At 43.0% G+C, this 18,873-nt stretch overlaps 1 long non-coding RNA gene across 1 annotated transcript; it reads right to left on the bottom strand.

The window, feature by feature from the left end:
• Window positions 1-1,242: 1,242 nt before the first annotated feature.
• LOC114594846 (uncharacterized) lies at window positions 1,243-18,699 on the bottom strand. The gene is made up of 5 exons (XR_003706096.2): window positions 17,087-18,699; window positions 15,799-15,927; window positions 9,889-10,050; window positions 8,286-8,382; window positions 1,243-1,557 (listed from the first exon to the last, which is right to left on the bottom strand). It is a non-coding gene; the product is annotated as an uncharacterized LOC114594846 (long non-coding RNA).
• Between the last annotated feature and the right edge of the window lie 174 nt (window positions 18,700-18,873).

The raw sequence follows: 18,873 nt of genomic DNA, 5'->3' as shown, positions 1-18,873 counted from the left end.
GAGCCCGCTGGGAGTTCCCGCCGGGCTCCCTAGGCTTGCAGATAGCAGCCTGCATCCTGAAGCCTGGGGTGCGCAGGGAATGATTTTTTTTATCCCCCCCCCCCAAACTAGTTGTGCCCTATGGGCCGGTGCGCCCTATAGGGCGAAAAATACGGTATTTCAGGGGAGTTTCTAGGCCCTACCTTACATCCGGTTTTCTTTTCTGAAAAGGTAGTTAATCGGTAGCTCAGTCTATTCAGAGTAAGCGTGCAAAAGTTATCTCCAAATGTTCAGGGCCTAATCCACTTAGGTTCTGGACATAGTGAAAGGGGATGAATTGTGGTATTAAGTTCCATGCCTAAGCCTTTGCTAACTGGTTAAAAAGGGAGGGCAGAATGATAGCGGTCTATACCTGTCCTGTCCTGAAATTTCAAGGACCCCTATCTGCTCTGAAAACCAACGGAGAAAATAGAAAAATATTTCTCGTTCATATAGTATCTCTATTTTTAATCCAGAAAAAGCAACAGTGTGCCAAGTATTAGAAACCTGAGAAATAACTAGTCTTATTCTTTGTGATTTCTGCATTTGGCAGTCCCTTAAGATGGCTCTCAGGCCTAGCTTAGACAATTCTGTTCCTCTTCAATTGTTGCAGCAAGAAAGCAAACGCCACACTTTGCAGTCAGCTGCTCCTTCGTGATTCATCCTCCATTGGGATTAATTATTGATAATGTAGCTGCAGTAAGTTTCTATGGTAGGCGAAACGGCTTTGTCGGGCAAAGAACACTGGCTCCATTTCAATAGGAGAAAGCATGCTGCCCTCCTTGGCTGTAGAGAGGTCTGGCTTCGGAGTGTTCATGGACATGTTTCCTGCAGTTTGTTACGAGACAATTTAAAATTAGATTTTGTAGGAGGCTTGTGGCTCATTTTCTAAGCTACCCATTGGAATCGGGACTACAGGTCAGGAAATTCCACATGCATGGATTTTCAATTTGCATTTTGCTAAATGATTCCTGTGCATTCTGCTATGTATTTTATATATATTTGCCCTTGCCCTTGTGCAATACACCTTTTGAGTGCTGTGACAGAAAGTATTGTTAAGAGATGTACATCTGAGCCCACATGCTTGTCACACGCATGAATTCATATGTACAGCGGTTAGAAGAAAGGAACCTTTTGCATGGAGTCACAGTGCTTTTGATAAAAATGTGTGCTTACCTTTAACCCTTATACGTATACCCGGATCAAGTATATGTCACAACAGGAAGCAGTAAAGTTCAGTTTATTACATGGACATGAAAACAGAAGTTACAAGTGCTGCAAATATGCAGGCAGCAAATGATCATTAAGCACGTACATACACCTCTATTCTAAAGACTGGTTGGCATCCGTCTGTCTCAGGAAACAATGGAGGATTGCGCCTTCGGGGTTGAAGTCAAACCGCTGGAGAGTTATCACAGCTGCTGTGGCTGTAGAGACTGATACCAGAGAGACAAGTTTTGCTGCAGCTGAGGCAGATGAAGGCATTAGATTAGGGGAGCAAAATTTTGAACAAGGTACAGATGTTTGTTCAAGATTACACTGCAAGAAAAGAATAGTATATATCCAGAGGATTTGCGATTAATTGTTATGGTTTGTATTAGAGCAATGTTGACAGCGCAAGCCAATCTATTCCTCCAGGGATTTGTGGTTTGATGTAAGTCAGAAAGTGTAAAGTCAAGTCACTGGGGCAAACCGAATTCTAATCTAAGCATTCCTTGATGGGGCGTGAGCTAATTGTGACTAACCAGGAAAAGAATCTTTGGAGCACAGTAGATAGCTCAGTGAAAATGCTGAGCCAGTGGCACTGTAAAAAATAAAGGCAAATTTTGTGCTAAGGATATTTAGGAAAGTCTCATGATATTGGCAGCTTTATTTGCATCTATAGTGTGTGTAAGTAGGATTGCAGTCCACCTATATGGACCTTTGCTCTGATCCAGCAGCGCTCTTGTTTTCTTGCCTTTTGAAATGTACACTTTATGCATCCAATTGCTAAGAACAATAGTTACTCAGTATGTGGCACTAGTGAGCTTCCCGCAAACAGAGAGGCTCCCAGGGACCTCCTCCTCTGTGATTCCCCTGGGAAATTCAGCCAGACTTCTGTGACTCATGAGTCACCACCCGGAACTCAACTTCCCCTTCTGAAAAGGAGTTTCTACACAAAGCAATTTCACGTTTCCCAAGCTAGAGGCAGCATTGCCACTTTTTCTTTTGACAACACTCCTGTGCCTTTAGTACCCACAAGAGAGAATGTTTGTCTTTCCAAGTGGCTTTTGGGGGCAGGATGTGAACTCCACAAGCCACAACTGCATTGGCCAAGAGTTACCTGTGCAATCCAAACCATCTGCAGGGAACCAGGGCTTGTGACAGAGTGGTGTAGCCACTGCTGCATCGGTACCCCTGCAGCGGAAGGCAGGTAAAACTGCTCAAATGACAGCAGTGGCGCCAGCTCAGGTTCTGTGGATTCTGCTTGGCCACTAGCCTTCCTCATCTCTGGAACACTGTGTTAGAACATTCCACTGCCTACCTCAGCCAGTGTGGTGTAAGACTGGTGTAAGAGTGGTAGACTCATAATCTGGGGAACTGGGTTCGCGTCTCCACTCCTCCACATGCAGCTGCTGGGTGACCTTGGGCCAGTCACACTTCTCTGAAGTCTCTCAGCCCCACTCACCTCACAGAGTGTTTGTTGTGGGGGAGGAAGGGAAAGGAGAATGTTAGCCACTTTGAGACTCCTTCGGGTAGTGATAAAGCGGGATATCAAATCCAAACTCCTCTTCTTCTTCTTCTTCTTCTTCTTCTTCTTCTTCTGCCTACCCCTTTAGCAAGCTGGAGAATAATGGAAGCAGTTGAACTGTTTTGGGTGTGGCAGTGATGGTGAGGGGAACCTCTGCCCATCCAATCCCCTTTCTAATGTGGTGGATCAGGGGTTTGGATTGCAACTTGAATCAGTCTTGTCCGTGGTTTTAAAAGATGATAGCAGGCAAGACAGAGGAGGGATCTTCAGTGTCCTTGATGGCTGATGAAAACTACTTCTTTTTGTACTGTATTATGGATATAAAAAAGGTAAAGGTAAAGGAGCCCTGGACAGTTAAGTCCAGTCAAAGGCAACTATGAAGTTGCGGCACTCATCTCGCTTTCGGGCCGAGGAAGCCGGTGTTTGTCCACAGACAGCTTTCTGGGTCATGTGGTCAGCATGACTAAACCGCTTCTGGTGCAACAGGACACCGCAATGGAAGCCAGAGTGCATGAAAACACTGTTTACCTGCCTGCCACAGCAGTACCTATTTATCTACTTGCACTGGTGTGCTTTTGAACTGCTAGGTTGGCAGGAGCTGGGACAGCGTTTGGAAGATTTGCCAATGTAGATGCCAATTTTAAAGCTTACAAAAGATCTTAAAGGCATGATGATGCTTTTGTGGCTAGAAATTTCTAATAAAATAAGGGGTGGGGGAAGGAACAAGTGCTTGGTTTGTGCAAGTACCAACCCCCCCCCCCCTTTTTAGCAAGGCTTGTCTTTAACACTGGGACAAGCAAAAATGTAGGAGAGGAAACCTCCTTCTCTTCCCCATTGTTTCCTCCTCATGCCAGAAAAAGCCTTTTTGCTGAATTTGTTTTTAACTACACGTTAAAGACAAAGGAGGCACTGTGCCATTAAAAAGGCAAATCAAAACACCTTTCTTTGCAAAACTGTTCCATGCTCAAAAGAATGTCCAACTCTGCAAACACATCAGGTAAGTTCACAATAAACTACACACACACACACACCCCAGCCTACATACTACAGACTTTGTAATAATTTATCACTTGTTTTTCCAAGTTTCCCTTTGTCCAGAATATGGGGTTTCCTGAAGGTTTAGATTTATTTTTTCTTCTGCAAGCATGCATCTAGGTTTGGCAACAGCAAAATACAGTCTGTGAGTTAAATCAGCCAATGCTTGCTCAGTGCTTGGTGCAGATTCTTTTCATTTTCTGAGAACTGAGCAGTTCATTGTCGTATAGTGGGCAGGACAGCTCTTATGATACATACATGCACCATAGTCCATAAAAAGTGCCTTCCACCCAAGCCAATACAAGAAAGCCTGCAGTGTCGGGTGTGTAAAAGGAAACTCAACGGCTGCAGTCAAAGTCCATTTAGCAACTGCCAAACAGCAAGGTGGGGCAATGTTGCCACTGCCCTTTTTCTCTTTTATGCTGCCGCACCTTAACATAGTAACTTTTCTGGTAACTGAACAAGAATTGGTACACCAGAATGCTAACTATCCCATGCATATTCCTCAAGCATTGACTGTGTGATAGCCACATATGAATGATCCATCAAAAAGACCTTGCCCAACAGAGACTTTCCGTGTTACCAAAACAACTATGGTATTTTTCAGTGCAGTCCGTTCATGCCATTTAGGCAACTCCTGCAGCCAAGCAGGTGCCAAATGTCTTGCTCTGCTTTCCTTTGGACCACATCAACGAGGCTGAGAGGGGAGTCTTGTCTGGGCAGTCCAGGACCTCCATACACACTGCCCAGGCTTGCGCTCTGGTGAGGTCACTTTGGTGCTGCTAGCACAGTGCTGCTAGACTTCACCCCCGGAGGCGCACTCCATTGTCCCTCGAGACAGACGGATGCCAACAACAACTGTCCAAGCCTTCGGATGCCAAATACCTAGTGTTGGGTAAACATTAAGTGAATCACACTTGCACAGGAGAGAACTGGCCCTCGGAATCCAAACGTCCTTAGAGCACAGGCAGCCAGTTAACTATGCTGAAGGACCTCGCTTCAGGAGGCCAGCACATTTCATTCATGAGCCAGTGTGGTGTAGTGGTTAAGAGCGGTAGTCTCATAATCTTGGGAACCGGGTTCTCGCCTCCGCTCCTCCACATGCAGCTGCTGGGTGACCTTGGACCAGTCACACTTCTTTGAAGTCTCTCAGCCCCACTCACCTCACAGAGTGTTTGTTGTGGGGGAGGAAGGGAAAGGAGAATATTAGCCGCTTTGAGACTCCTGAAGGGGAGTGAAAGGCGGGATATCAAATCCAAACTCCTCTTCTTCATCATCATCATTTTTAATTTGTATACCGCCTTTCTATCTTACAATACTCAAGGCGGTTTACAAGCTGGAGAAACAAAAAATGTACATCTTATAACAATCTAATGCAATACAAAAATGTGATAATAAAACATAACTTTAAAATAGGCAAGCTCCATCAAAAAAGTAACATTCAACAATCATTAGAATAGTATAAAATAATAATATCAACATTTAAAGTTAAACAGAAATCCACTCAACAGTTACAATAATATCTAAACTATAATCAATAAAACAACGGCAAGCCACGGTACATAAAACAATACAATACACACTGAGAAGCAGAGGGTAGAGCAAGGCAGGTGGAAGGAGGCCTTGCCTGATGGAGTCTCTCCCCTCATTTGGCCCCAAATGGCTTCATGAAAATAAAGCACCACTGAGGGCGCTCGTGCCTGTTAGGATATTGATGTTCTGTTCCGCCTTAAGAGGAACAGATATGTGGAGTTATTGTATGTCACATGTCTGTTTACTTCCAGCACAGTCTGCTGGGAACTTCCGTTGTATATTGCTTTTGCTGTACTGCTGTTTGCTTGGACACGAAGGGAAGCAGACATGTTTTTTCCTTTGTTCCTGAGCTATGCTGAATAAACGCCTGTAAATAATGCCTACACATGTCTCCGTCTGCCAATTCCGTTGTGGAGATTTATTCAATCTGCTGATAAGAGCATGCTCAGTCTCCAAAGGGTTCGGAAGCTCGAGTCGCTGATTGATGCTGTTCCGAGAACCGGAGTTTACCCGGCTGACGGCCGGTGGCTGGCGCCAGCTAGGGGCCTGCCAAATGCCCCCGTCTCCCCAGACGCATCCCAACAGTGCCCTGAGTAGGTGGGATATCCTGTTTTGTTCCAAGAGGGCAATCTAGGCGAAAGGAAGCACTACAAATTCTTCAGCCAGTGCATACCCAAGGAACTGCCTCTATTGCTTCTGGAGGACACTGCGCCCAGAAGCATGTTTGACAGCTTTCGGTGCTAATGAGTCCTGTCAGTGGAAGCCCTGCCCAAGTATTAACACTTCCCCCCTCCTAAAATAAGTTCTTGTGGTGGGCGTGGGTGGGTATCAGGAGAACCTCCAGAACAGAGCAAGTCTGGAGGAGAGGGTGCATTCCCTCTGGGAAGCTGAAACACTTGTACAGATAAAGCATCCATCATTGCTTGATGCTGAATCCCACTCATTGTCTAGGATGGTGGGACAATGACAATACCAGCCAATTGTCCCGTTTTTCACAGAAGCCGGGAGCGGATCCCGGATGTTCTGCTGCCACCACTGTGGCCTCCACCATGGCTGCCGCCATACTTCAGGAAGCTGGGCTGCACCTCCAGAAGTGCAGCACCAGCTTCTGGAAGTACATTCGTGGCCTTGGTGGGCCTTGCAGTGGCAGGGAGGGTCATGTTCCAATTTGCCCTTCCAATATTTTGGAGGGTACGCAATGAGAGTTCTGACATTTAGTCAGTGAATTGGTTAGATTCATGAAATAAAAACCTTTTGATTTGGGTGCGTGTGTGTGCACTCTTGATTAAATGAACAACAATCTTTCTTTGGAGCTCTATTTTTCCTCCCTAACCTTGGCTCTGAATTACATTCCCACCATTTTTTTTTTCTTGTTTTCTTTTGTTGTTTAGTCATGTCTGACTCTTTGTGACCCCATGGACCAGAGCATGCCAGGCACTACTGTCTTCCACTGCCTCCCGCAGTTTGGTCAGACTCATGTTGGTAGCTTCAAGAACACTGTCCAACCATCTTGTCCTCTGTCATCCCCTTCTCCTTGTGCCCTCAATCTTTCCCAGCATCAGGGTCTTTTCCAGGGAATCTTCTATCCTTCCAGTGAGCACTCAGGGCTGATTTCCTTCAGAATGGATAGGTTTGATCTTCTTGCAGTCCATGGGACTCTCATGAATCTCCTCCAGCACCATAATTCAAAAGCATCAATTCTTCGGCGTTCAGCCTTCTTTATGGTCCAGCTTTCACTTCCATACATCACTGCTGGGAAAACCATAGCTTTAACTATATGGACCTTTGTCGGCAAGGTGATGTCTCTGCTTTTTAAGATGCTGTCTAGGTTTGTCATTGCTTTTCTCCCAAGAAGCAGGCGTCTTTTAATTTCGTGACTGCTGTTACCATAGGGAAATTCTTGTTGCTGTGGTTGTTAGTTTCTTGCCCTCAAGAGGGATGGGAAGAGTCATGTAGCATCTACTCCTTTTGTTTTTCTCCTCTCTTACCCCTCCTGTTTTCTATTTGTGTTCTTATTGTAAACTTCAAATCTATATCTGCTTCGTCCAATATTTTACAAACAGGGCATATCAATGATTCAATATAAATAAGAGATTTAACCTCCTATAGAATTCCACTTTATCTTACTGCTTTATCGCCTGTTAAAACCACAGACATGGCTGACTCAGCTCTTGGCAAGTGCAAATCATGATTTGTGGAACACGTTGTGTACACTACTGCCCCAACAGACCCAGATCAGCAAGAAGGCTCAACAGTTGCTGAACGTTACCTGGGGCTTTCAGAATAGCAGCTGGGTCCTGCCTCCACGCCTCAGCCACAAAATCTGTATCAATTGATCAACCTTGGACCTACCCATGCAAAGCCTAGAAAAGGACTTGCATGTCAGATACTTCTACTGTATCCTGCCCCCATACCCTACTTAAAACGTAGTGTTTTCTTTTATTATCATATGTAACCTAGCACTGCAGGTGCTGGCACTGTTGGTTGCTGAAATTGCACTTTTAACACTGTGTCGAAAGAGAGCTGAAGGAATCGTTTCTGCAGCTAGTGTCTTAATTCCAGTGATTTCATGTCCCCAGTGAATGATGGTTGTATTCACTGTACACTATACCATCACACATATTTGCATTTTAGCTCGTGTTCTAGAAGAATGCTGTGGTCTGTGTCTGTGTGTTGCGCAAGATTTTTGGCATGTGAAAGTGTGCATTTTTGCTGCTTCCCCTGCCCCCCGAAAAACACTTCTACATTCTGTTCACCGCAGTAGACACTTCTGCATTCTAATTCCAACATATTTCTGGTCTGGGAGAAGTCTGGAAAGCCACAGAAACCGACTAGAAAGTGAACAGAGAGTCTCTGCTATATAGAGGGCTCCTTCGCTACAGGCACAATAGTTACAGGAAAGGGGGACATACGGTTCACCAGAAATACCTTTCTTGTTGAAAAAAGCAGGAGCCATGGTAGTACTCACCCTTTTTGTTTATGTTTATTTCCTTTGATTCCTCCTCCTGCCTTAGCTGGTTTTTGTTTTCTTGACAGTTGCATACAAGCTGCAGCAGTGAAGAACTCTGAGCATGTACAGAAACCAGAGGGTCATTGTCACACTTTGCTTCTGTTCAAGTATTTGACTCTTAATCAAGCTTGAGTCTGTACTTTCCTTATAAATTTAAACAAGGGTTTAAGTAAGCTTTAGGCTGACGACACACGAAAGCTTGTTTGTCTTGCGATACAGAAAGGTGTGGGATTTTGCTTTCTTTGAACTGGATTCCACCCCAACTGCTACCTTTATTTATCCACAATAACAAGACTTAACTTGCTACATATATTTGGGGAATTCTTGGGCGGTGCAATAAAGTGTGCTATGAAGTAGTGCTCACAGAAAATGAGTAACATTTCTCCTAAGAAATTTTAGTCAAGCCCAGAAGAGCAATTGTTTGGCTAAACTTTAAACACTCCTTGGTGCAATAACGTATTCCTTCCTATAAGGCGGATATATTGAACTGAGATTTTAGCGATCAATTTTTGCATTCTTGGTGATGCCACTCTGTTCACTAGACCAGAGGCACTAGAAAATTAATACGCTTTCTTAAATATAACCTCCAGGTAGCTCTTTGCTTTTCTTAGGATGCCTGAAAGAGAAATGCAATATCATGCACATGGACTATACATTTTGCCCCATGTATTTGTTACAAGGGAAACTTATTACTGCTACTTAATTCCATACCCTCCAACATTTCTCTGATAAAAATAGGGACATCCTATTCCATTATTATTATTATTATTATTATATTATTATTATTATTACCCCACCCATCTGACTGGGTTGCCCCAGACACCCTGGGCAGCTTCCAACATATATAAAAACATAATACAACATTAAACATTAAAAAACTTCCCTATAAAGGGCTCCCGATCTCACCTGTATAGGCAGCCCCCATGACAGCAGGGGATCATTGCCAAACAAAAAACAAGGATACCAAATTCCCCCCAGGTTCTCTGTTTAATTGGATCTTTAATTGGCTTTAAATTACCGGCATGTGATGGGAAAGGGTTGCAACAACGTACTGCTGAATATGCCAGCTACATGGATCAAAGGTTTGAATTAAGATAAGAATTTATTCGGCGTGAGGGTCGTTTGGGGAGAGGGAAGCCCATGGTTTCTTTATTCTAAGTTTCTTTTATATATTTGTGATTCAGCAACCCTCTCCGGAATATAAGATAAAAATATATTTACAAGTGAGGAAGTGATGTTGGAGTAGTATTGATATTAACAAGTAAAAATGGAAACTGTGTGTGATCTGAAATGAAGGATGGAGGGGGAGAGGAAGCTCAAGTAGGACTGTGTTGGAAAGACATAGTAATTTCTCTCACCTCTGTTTAAAAACAACAGACAAGGAAAAAGAGACTGAGATTTGTGGGTGCTACTGACAGAATGTAATCTAAGATAAAGTTTAATTGGGGCATAAATATCTTGCTGGAAGGAAAAGAATTGGGGGGCTGTGATAAGAATGCTGCAGAGATTATGGGAGTTGGAAAGGAGTATTAAATCTTCAGCACGTACGAAAACTGCCCACCTTTTCCTAGGAAGAGGGGGAAATGGTGAAGATCTGTGACAGAATGGTTTCTAGCAGAATGCCGTTTGTTCTGAGACATCGAAGCGAGGAACGGAGAGATAAGGCCTCTGAGAAACTTCGATATTCAGTTCTGCCCGAAGCCACGATGGGAGAAAACAGCAGCTGGGAAGTGAAAGAGACAACACCATATATGGACACAGAAGGAATCTCCATGGTCATTTTCACACGCACGACAGAATAAAGATAATAGTTTGAGTTCTTCACTTGAAGCTTTATAAACTTATATATTGTTCCCAAGAACATTTTAATGGTCTGGCAACCCAACACAAATCTGCTTCTTAGTTTTGGTTCAAGAAAATTGTGTAAATCTCCTAGTAAAAATTCCAGAGCAACATACAACCAATGTGTTTGTCATTCCAGCTAGTAGCCCATCAGATATTTTTTTAAAGTGAGAATCTTTACGAAATAGGTTATTTTCAGAAAACTGTTCTTTGTATTTAGTCCTCCTCAGTTTTAGTACAATGAAGGGATTACCCAGAACCTGAAGTGAGATGAAAAAGCAAGGGCATTGGGTTATTTAATTGCTTCTGTCAGTAAGCGGTTGACATATTCACAGCAAACTTGAATTAAAGCCACAGACCCTGTGTATTGACAGGCCCTCCATCTCTCTCACACAATTTTATGACTTTACTACAAGATGCAACTTCGAAGGTAGTTCTTCTCCTTCTAAGCATGTCATTTTGCAGCACGTTTGGTGATGCCTATGTGGAATGTTTACTCTTATGAAGAATGTTGTTTGTCTGCTTTTTAGAAGACAATGCTTAAGTCAATGTGAACTTTCATACTGGACATTTTAGGAAGGGGTAGGTGTGCACTTCTTAACAGGTCACAGAAGTGACTTTAGTGACTCATACCGTATCATGAGAGGAAGCAGAAAAGATTGCTATCACAAAAGTCCTGTACACTCAGGAGCATGAATAGAGCTGGTGGCTGTGTTTCAACTTGTTAAGCTACCATGTTGAAATGCAACATGTTCTGTAAATACGTCTTGTTGATAATAATATGCAAGCAATGAGTTCTGCTGCTCGTTTTAGTACTACATTGCCAAAGCACGAGTAAGACATTGCCATGAGAATATATGTGTACAGTTCCTTTTAGATCAGCAAACTTTTTCAGCACGGGGCCGGTCTGCTGTCCCTCAGACCTTGGGGGGGGGACTATACTTTGTTGGGGGGGGGAATGAATTCCTATGCCCCACAAATAACCCAAAGATGTGTTTTAAATAGAAGGACACATTCCACTCATGTAAAAACACGCTGATTCCTGGACCGTCCGCAGTCTGTATTGAGAAGGTGATTGGGTTGGATCCAGCCCCCGGGCCTTAGTTTGCCTACCCATGTAAATTTAGATTAAGATCCAAGTTGTGCATTCAGGGCAAAATCCACTGAAAAGTCCTTTGCAAACTCCATTGGAATGAATAGGAGTGCAACTGTGCTCTTGCCCCCAGTCAGTTCCATAGGATTTGTGAAGGAGAACTTCCCCCTTAATGGTGCGATGAGGCAAGAGCAGGTCAACTGGAATGCAGAAGGAATGGATAAATTCCAGACTAGAAATTATTAAGAATCCTGGAAAACTGGATGGAAGCAAGTGACAAGCAAAAAAGTAAAGGATTAGTTAGTTCAGAGGTTTGAATTTGGGAGTTGTAGCCCCAGGGCAGGCTGGAGGATCAGATCAAGAAGCAGAACAGACCACATGTTATCCGCAAGGCAGGCATGCTTGGGGAGAAGCCAGAAAGTGGGAAGACACAAGATTTGCCCACTCTGGAAGAATGGCAGATGCAACTGATAGACTATATGGAATTGGCAGAAATGACTGGCAGAATCCGAGACCTGGGAGAAGAGCTAGTGGAAGAGGACTGGAAGAAATTTAAAGACTACTTGCAAAAGTATTGCAAATTGTATGAATGTTAGAATGATGCAGGATATAAAGAAAATATGCCATTAGTGACATAGTCGAAAGGAGTATGTAAAGAATGGTTTATAAGAACAAAGGTGAAGTCAGAATAATATTATGTCAAACTTAAATAACTGATAATAAAGGTAAAAATTGGAGACATAATAGTTGAAATGTATAATACAAAATAAGATTTGAAAGGTGAGGCATTGCTGAATAAGATTGTGTAAAAGGGAACACAGAAAAGGGAGATGTGAGGGAGTCTGGAAGGAGGGTTATGAAAATAATAACTAAGAAATTGGTTTTTTATGTCTTTTTTCTTCTATTTCTTAGGGGTTTTTTATTTTTTATTTTTTTTGTTTTCTTGATTGATTGTGATGGTGTTTTTTTTCTTTCTTTTTCCTATTTGGTTGTGAATGTGAAGTTTGTTTTATTGTTTAAAACCTTAATAAATATCTTTTTAAAAAAAAAAAAAGAAGCCAGAAAGTGGTTACTTAAAAGGACATAAGAATATAAGAAAAGCCGTGCCAAAGATCCATCATAGTCCGGCATCTTGATCAACTCACACTCACATGACTATGGGAACCCAGCCAGCAGGACTTGAATACAACAGCCCTCTTCCCAACAAGGAGTAAAGGGAAATTTCAAATGGAGACAAAATTTACAGGCAGAGGGGGGCACAATGTCAATCTCTGGACATGTGCTTATACTAATGAAGTTGGCCAGGCAAGCAACTTCATCATGTGTGCTTTCCAGTTACTATTTTTTATCTGTTCTCTGTTGTAAAAAAAATGGAATAGCACACCTCTCCCTCTGGGAGCAACACTACTGCTAAAGCTACAGTTCTAAATGCATGACTAATTTCAGACCAGTGTTTGGCTACTGCTGCCAGATAACTCCCTAGGGAGGGCATGAACCTGGCAACGAAGTGGTGCAGAATAGATATTCCCTACCAAGAAGAATAAATGGATGCTGCAAATATTAAGTACTGAGCAGGATACAGTCAATGGGCAGACCAAATAAAAGAGAGAGAGATTAAGTCATGTATTGTATTAGATGGAGGTGTTTTTGTTGGGAGACTATGCAAACATTTGACTAATATAGAACTGTTCATCAAACCTAGAAAAGAGTTACTGGTAGCTCAAAAGCTTGCAGATTCTTCCACTAAAGGAAGTGAACCTGATAGACTTTATTAGAGCATTCATTCATTATTATTATTATTATTATTGATAAATAATACATACATTGCTTTCCTATTATAATACACAATGGTACAATAAAATGAGTATGAATATAAATCCAACCAACTGCAACAAGGAAAATAGAAGACAATTCAACAGTTACAGGAAAGCAAAAACAAAACCAGTGTCAAGGAAAGGTCTCACAAACAGTCAAATTACAATTCTATGGGAGGGGAATAGAAATATGTTGTAAGGAGGGTTCTCCTGGGCATGGACTACCTTAAGGTATGCTCACATTATTGCTGTTCTCTAATCTCTTTCAATAGTTTAAATATGATTGGGTATTAGCAGTGCTTTTTTTATGGGGTATTCATGGGTACGCAGTACCAGAAACTCTTTTTTTTGTTGTTAAAAAGTGTGGCACTTACTGGAACAACTTCAGGGTGAGTACCAGCACTACTTTTTGTAGAAAAAAAAGCACTGGGGTATTAGGAGCCCCATGGGCTGCCTAGCCATGACCTATGTGCATCCTAGAACTCCATGCTCTGGGTCTGGGAGCAGGCAGAGATCTACATCACACAGGTGAGGCTCAGGAACAGCTATAGCTGCCTGTCTGCTCACAGCCTTTTCTCCCCAGTTGCTGTGATGGTCACAGCCACATGTCAGTGAGGAGCTGCAGCTCTAGTATGAATTGAACCTGGGATATTTTACATCCAGTATACTTATTTTACATCCAGTATACATTTTACAGATGGGATGCGGGTAGCGCTGTGGTCTAAACCACTGAGTCTCTTGGGCTTGCCAATCGGAAGGTCGCCGGTTCGAATCCCTGTGATGGGGTGAGCTCCCGTTGCTCGGTCCCAGCTCCTGCCAACCTAGCAGTTCAAAAACATGTCAAAGTAGATAAATAGGTATCACTCCGGCGGGAAGGTAAATGGCGTTTCCGTGTGCTGCTCTGGTTTCGCCAGAAGCGGGTTAGTCATGCTGGCTACATGACCCGGAAAAACCGTCTGCGGACAAAACACCAGCTCCCTCGGCCAATAAAGCGAGATGAGTGCCGCAACCCCAGAATCGTTTGCGACTGGATATAACTGTCAGGGGTCCTTTACCTTTTTATACATTTTACATCCAGTATACTTAGGAAGACCAGTTATTGGAAACCACTGGAGTTCTCTCATGCATGGGGCTGGCTGGCAGTTTGCCACGGGCATTTAGCTGACCACTGTGAGAACAGGATACTGGACTCGATGGGCCAATGACCTGATCCAACAGGCTCTTGTTCAGTTTTTACAAGAAAATGTGTCATGAAAAAAGTGTGTGTTGTTTCTGTGTGACCAAATAATATGAGTAATAGTTTCCTCTGTCTAGCAGACAATGATCATGCTTTGCTTACACTGATGACGAACTCAACAATCCACCCTTGCCCTTTGCTTCGCCTTTTAATTTCTCTCTTATCTTCCTGATGGTCTCCATTTGCCTGTTACTCCTCCTCGCCTAGCACGCTCTCTCTCTCTCTCTCTTCTGTTCAGATTGCCCTTGGGCAATGTATAAAAATAGCTTGCTGAGCTCATGGAAAGTTGTACCTGGTTCTCAGCACTTGGGTACCTCTGCCTGTTCTTCTTGGGTTCTACACACAAGTATATATGCAGTACTTTTTGAAGGGGGCAGATTGTACACTTGTACAAATAATCCGCTTACAGATATGGAGCAGATAGACAAACTCACTTCATAAAGATTGCTTAAGAAACATACTCTTGTGTTCCCCATCACCGTTATTTAAAGAATGGTAAAAAGCTGTGGTTGGGGCTTTGGGGAGCTGTCAATTAATTTTAAAAGTGTATTGGTTTTCCAAGGCCTTCTGTTAACAGCAATTATACTTTCTGATACACACACAACTCCCTGTGCTCTTTCTATTCTCACACACTTTTACTAGCATGTACACACAAGAAACAATAAAAGGAGAAAAAGCAATAAATCAAACAAAACAGGTAAAAGGGGGGAGCGAGAAAAGGCAGAAAGTGCCTGCTGTTTCTTGTTCCGATTCCTTTCTAAGATACTTGTCACCAGATAACATGGGTAGCAACAGTATGGAAAATGAGCAAGTTTTCCGTGACACTTTCATTGAATACTTGTGGGCGGGACGGGGATTTTTTACGTATGTTTTTGTTTCCCTGAGGGCTGAATCCATGGGAAGTAGCCATGGAATGCTATTATCAGTATTTAATATAACAGGCTGCCATTTCTGTAATGCTTTAGTGTGGAATATGTTTTATAATTCTTGGCTAATTTGTGTATCACAATTTTGTTTGTTCCTGGAGTATTTATACTTATTGGGTCTCTGCAGAATCTGAAGCAAGGAAAGGAAGGAATGCTTGTCTCCTAAGGATTACAGAAATGAGGGGAATAACTTTATGACTTTTGTCACTGCCCAGAGGAACAAGGGACCCTTCCACCTAGGAAGAACACATGCTAAGGGAAAGACGAACCTTGCTCCAGGCACCAACCAGAGAACAAGTAACAGTAGGGAGCTTGCCTTACCCCACCAGAAAAATTACTGTTCCAACTCCCAGTTACCCTAGGACTGTAAAAGCAAGGACACAGTGCCCAGAGGAACAAGAACCACTTGCTTTTGTACTTCTGTGAAAGAAAACACACTTGCGAGGCAGATCAGCTGATCTCAACTTAGCAATAAATGCCTGCTTACAACTCACAACTACATTCCGGCATTACCAAATCAATCTCCCTCCTCTACATTTTCCCATTTACTCCACCTTACTTTGTGTGTCTTGTCTTTTTTGTTTGTATGCCTGAGAGCCTGTGTCCCTTTTTTTTATAGACAGTAACTGCCACATGTATCTTCTTTTATTTTTGATTGGTGTGAGCCACTTTGGAAGACAATTTTTGTCTGAAAAGCAAAAAACAAAAATACAATAAATTCTTGGGGAGAGGATTCATGTATTCAGATACCAAGGATTTCAGGCATATTCCTCGCAGGTCTCTGGGTCTGGTGTATGCTCACTGCTCCATATTATAGTTACAGCAGTATTGCCAGTAGTAAGTATGTGTGAAGGGCAATCCTGTGTCACAAAATCTACTTATTTAAAGTATTTCTATGCTTTTCTTCAGCCAAAAAGGCTTTCAGATCTGCTCAATAAAAAGTAGACAGTACCTCAAGCTAAACATTGATGGTCATGTGTCAGAGAGCCCCAATTCATCTGTAGTGCTTGTACTACATGTTTAGAGCAGTGGAGGGAAACCTGTAGTCCTCCGGGAGTCGCTGGACTTCAACTCCCACTAGGCCCAGCCAAGATGGCCAATGGTCAGGTATGGTGGGCATTGAAGAACAGCAACATGTGGAAGACCACACGTTCTTCACCCCTGGTTTTGAAGGACAGATCTGTCCCTTTTAAAAATCCACATGGTCTTTGTGGTTGAAACTTGGCAACCAGGGTATGTTCTTTGTACTAATAACAGGCAGAGATCATTTCTTGTGCTGCTACGAGTTTGAGCTCTATTTAATGGGAGAGGCCAGAGATTGGACCTGGAATGGGAGAGGCATAATGAGCACGTCTCTTTCACTGAACTATGGCCCTGCTCCATGTTTTATGGTACCCGAAAGACCGACAATTTGATTGTGGCACAACTTTTATTGTTGCTAAAGCTCCTCCCACAATAATTCTGTTTGTCTTAAAGGTGACACAAAACTCTTTTGGTGTGTGTTCCTTTTCCTTTTCCAGTTTGCTGGACATTCATAGACTCAGAGAACTGTCGAGCTGGAAGTTAATATTTCTTGAATATCTGCTTTCCCCCCTGTTCCTCTGTACTACAAATAAAAATGCAAATAAGGAACTAGGAACTGGGAACCAACTTCACTCTTCTGTAAAACAGGATAGTTAAGGAGTGTTGGGAGCAGATCTTGACTATGCCCAACTCTGAATACAAAAGAGAGATTAAGGTGTGCAGAATCATTTTCTGCGGCTCTCAAAGCAGATTATGGATGTGTGAGTGAATCTCAGGTTTCCTCCATAAATCTGATAAAGTAAGGTTATTAAGCATGAACATACCAATGTAAAACAGCTTCTTGCAGGTGGATCCATCAACAGGGTGGGAATACAACAGGAATGGCTTGGTATTAATAAGTATAATATTATCTCTTTGTCTGTGGGCCAGGGGTGGAGTACTTAGTCAGCTTTCTATGCTTCAGTAGGATCTGCTGTCAGGTCAGCACTCCGTAAAGACAGGTAGACTTATAAACAGCTTCCTTTTTAATAGGAACAATATATGACAACATAAATTTATTGCTGCTAAGCTAAGCTGAACAGCTCAGGCAGCTTTTTACTAACTCCAACATTATAGGAGGGAGAGAGATGGGACTACAAGGCTTCTCCATGAGCTTTGTTGAAAGACCAGCAACTTTATTTTTGTCCTCTCTCTGAAACCTTTCTATTCCTGCTAGTCAATACAGAATTCTGTAACTAAGAAATACCGGTAATGCCCGAGTTTGCTTTTTTCTTCTCCCTTCCAATTCATTTTTCCTTTTGTGTTGTGCTCTTTTAGACTATATGCTTGATGGCAAGGACTGTCTTATCACAGACCTTTGTAAGTCAATCTGGGCCATTTTGGGCTAAGGAGTGGAATTTATGCTTTCAAAAAATAAACATTTGTGCAGTGCTCTCTCCAGGGAAGCTCATCTGGCATCTTCAGTACCTATCTTTAGGTTCCAGGTAACAATGGTTCTCTTTAACCAGGCCTTTGGCTGATTAATATTCCATGGCCTTCAAGTGTGTTCATGGGAGTGAGGTTATTGGTTTTTGTTGTATTCTGTGTTCTCATTTTGTATTTTTAGGTTGGGAACTACCCTGTGATATTCAGATGAAGGGTGGTATACAAATTTAATAAATAATAACAGAATAAAATAGAATTTTAGTGTTGGAAGGTACCACAAGGGTCAGTTATGTAGTTTTATTAGTGGACACTAGAAACTCAGTTCCATTAGAGGTCCTTGAAGATACATTTATTACAGCACAAGGAAGAAGCTTTCGATATATGCAGCTCACAATCCATCAACTTTAAACTTTGAGGGCATCCCGTATCCTTTCTGATTTTCCCCACAGGTGCCCTGAATTCCCCTTCTTGTCCCTGTGTTTGCCACAGATTTCACCAGTGCCACCAATTATTTTGGGCACAATTGCGACAGTTACCAGTAGGCAGGCAGGCTGTCAAAACCTATTCCTTGAACTTTAAATTCTTGCGGGCTAACTTCTTGGTTTCTTGTTGGGGTGTGGGGAGAAAAGAGAGCGAGAGTTTTCAGTTTGCGCACTGCGCTGCCATCCACCGGGCGATCCCCAGCCTTCCCCAGTTGGACCAGCACCCAGGTACAGTGGTACCTCGGCTTAAGAACTTAATTCGTTCTGGAGGTCCGTTCTTAACCTGAAACTGTTCTTAACCTGAGGTACCACTTTAGCTAATGGGGCCTCCCGCTGCCGCCTCTGTGCGATTTCTGTTCTCATCCTGAAGCAAAGTTCTTAACCCGAGGTACTATTTCTGGGTTAGTGGAGTCTGTAACTTGAAGCGTCTGTAACCCGAGGTACCACTGTAAATTGTGAAAACACTACCCATCCCCATTTTTTAAAGTTACATTCAGACGGCGCTCCAGCAGGATCCACCTGCATTCCCTCAGGCAGCAGGTGCCAGGCGCCTCTTACCTCAGCACCCGCCCTGCCCCTCTCCAAAGGTGTCTCGCGCCGGAAAAGTCCATATATGGCCCACCGGGCGGGCAGGTGAGCCTCTTTCGCCTGGGCTGCCGGACTCGCCCCGCCCCGCCGGCCGCTCCCAGTTTCGCTCAGGTGGC

This window comes from Podarcis muralis, chromosome 3 (genome assembly GCF_964188315.1).
Source record: "Podarcis muralis chromosome 3, rPodMur119.hap1.1, whole genome shotgun sequence".
NCBI lineage: Eukaryota > Metazoa > Chordata > Lepidosauria > Squamata > Lacertidae > Podarcis > Podarcis muralis.
Note: the sequence above shows the minus strand (reverse complement) of the source record. Positions and strands in the feature narration are given on the sequence as shown.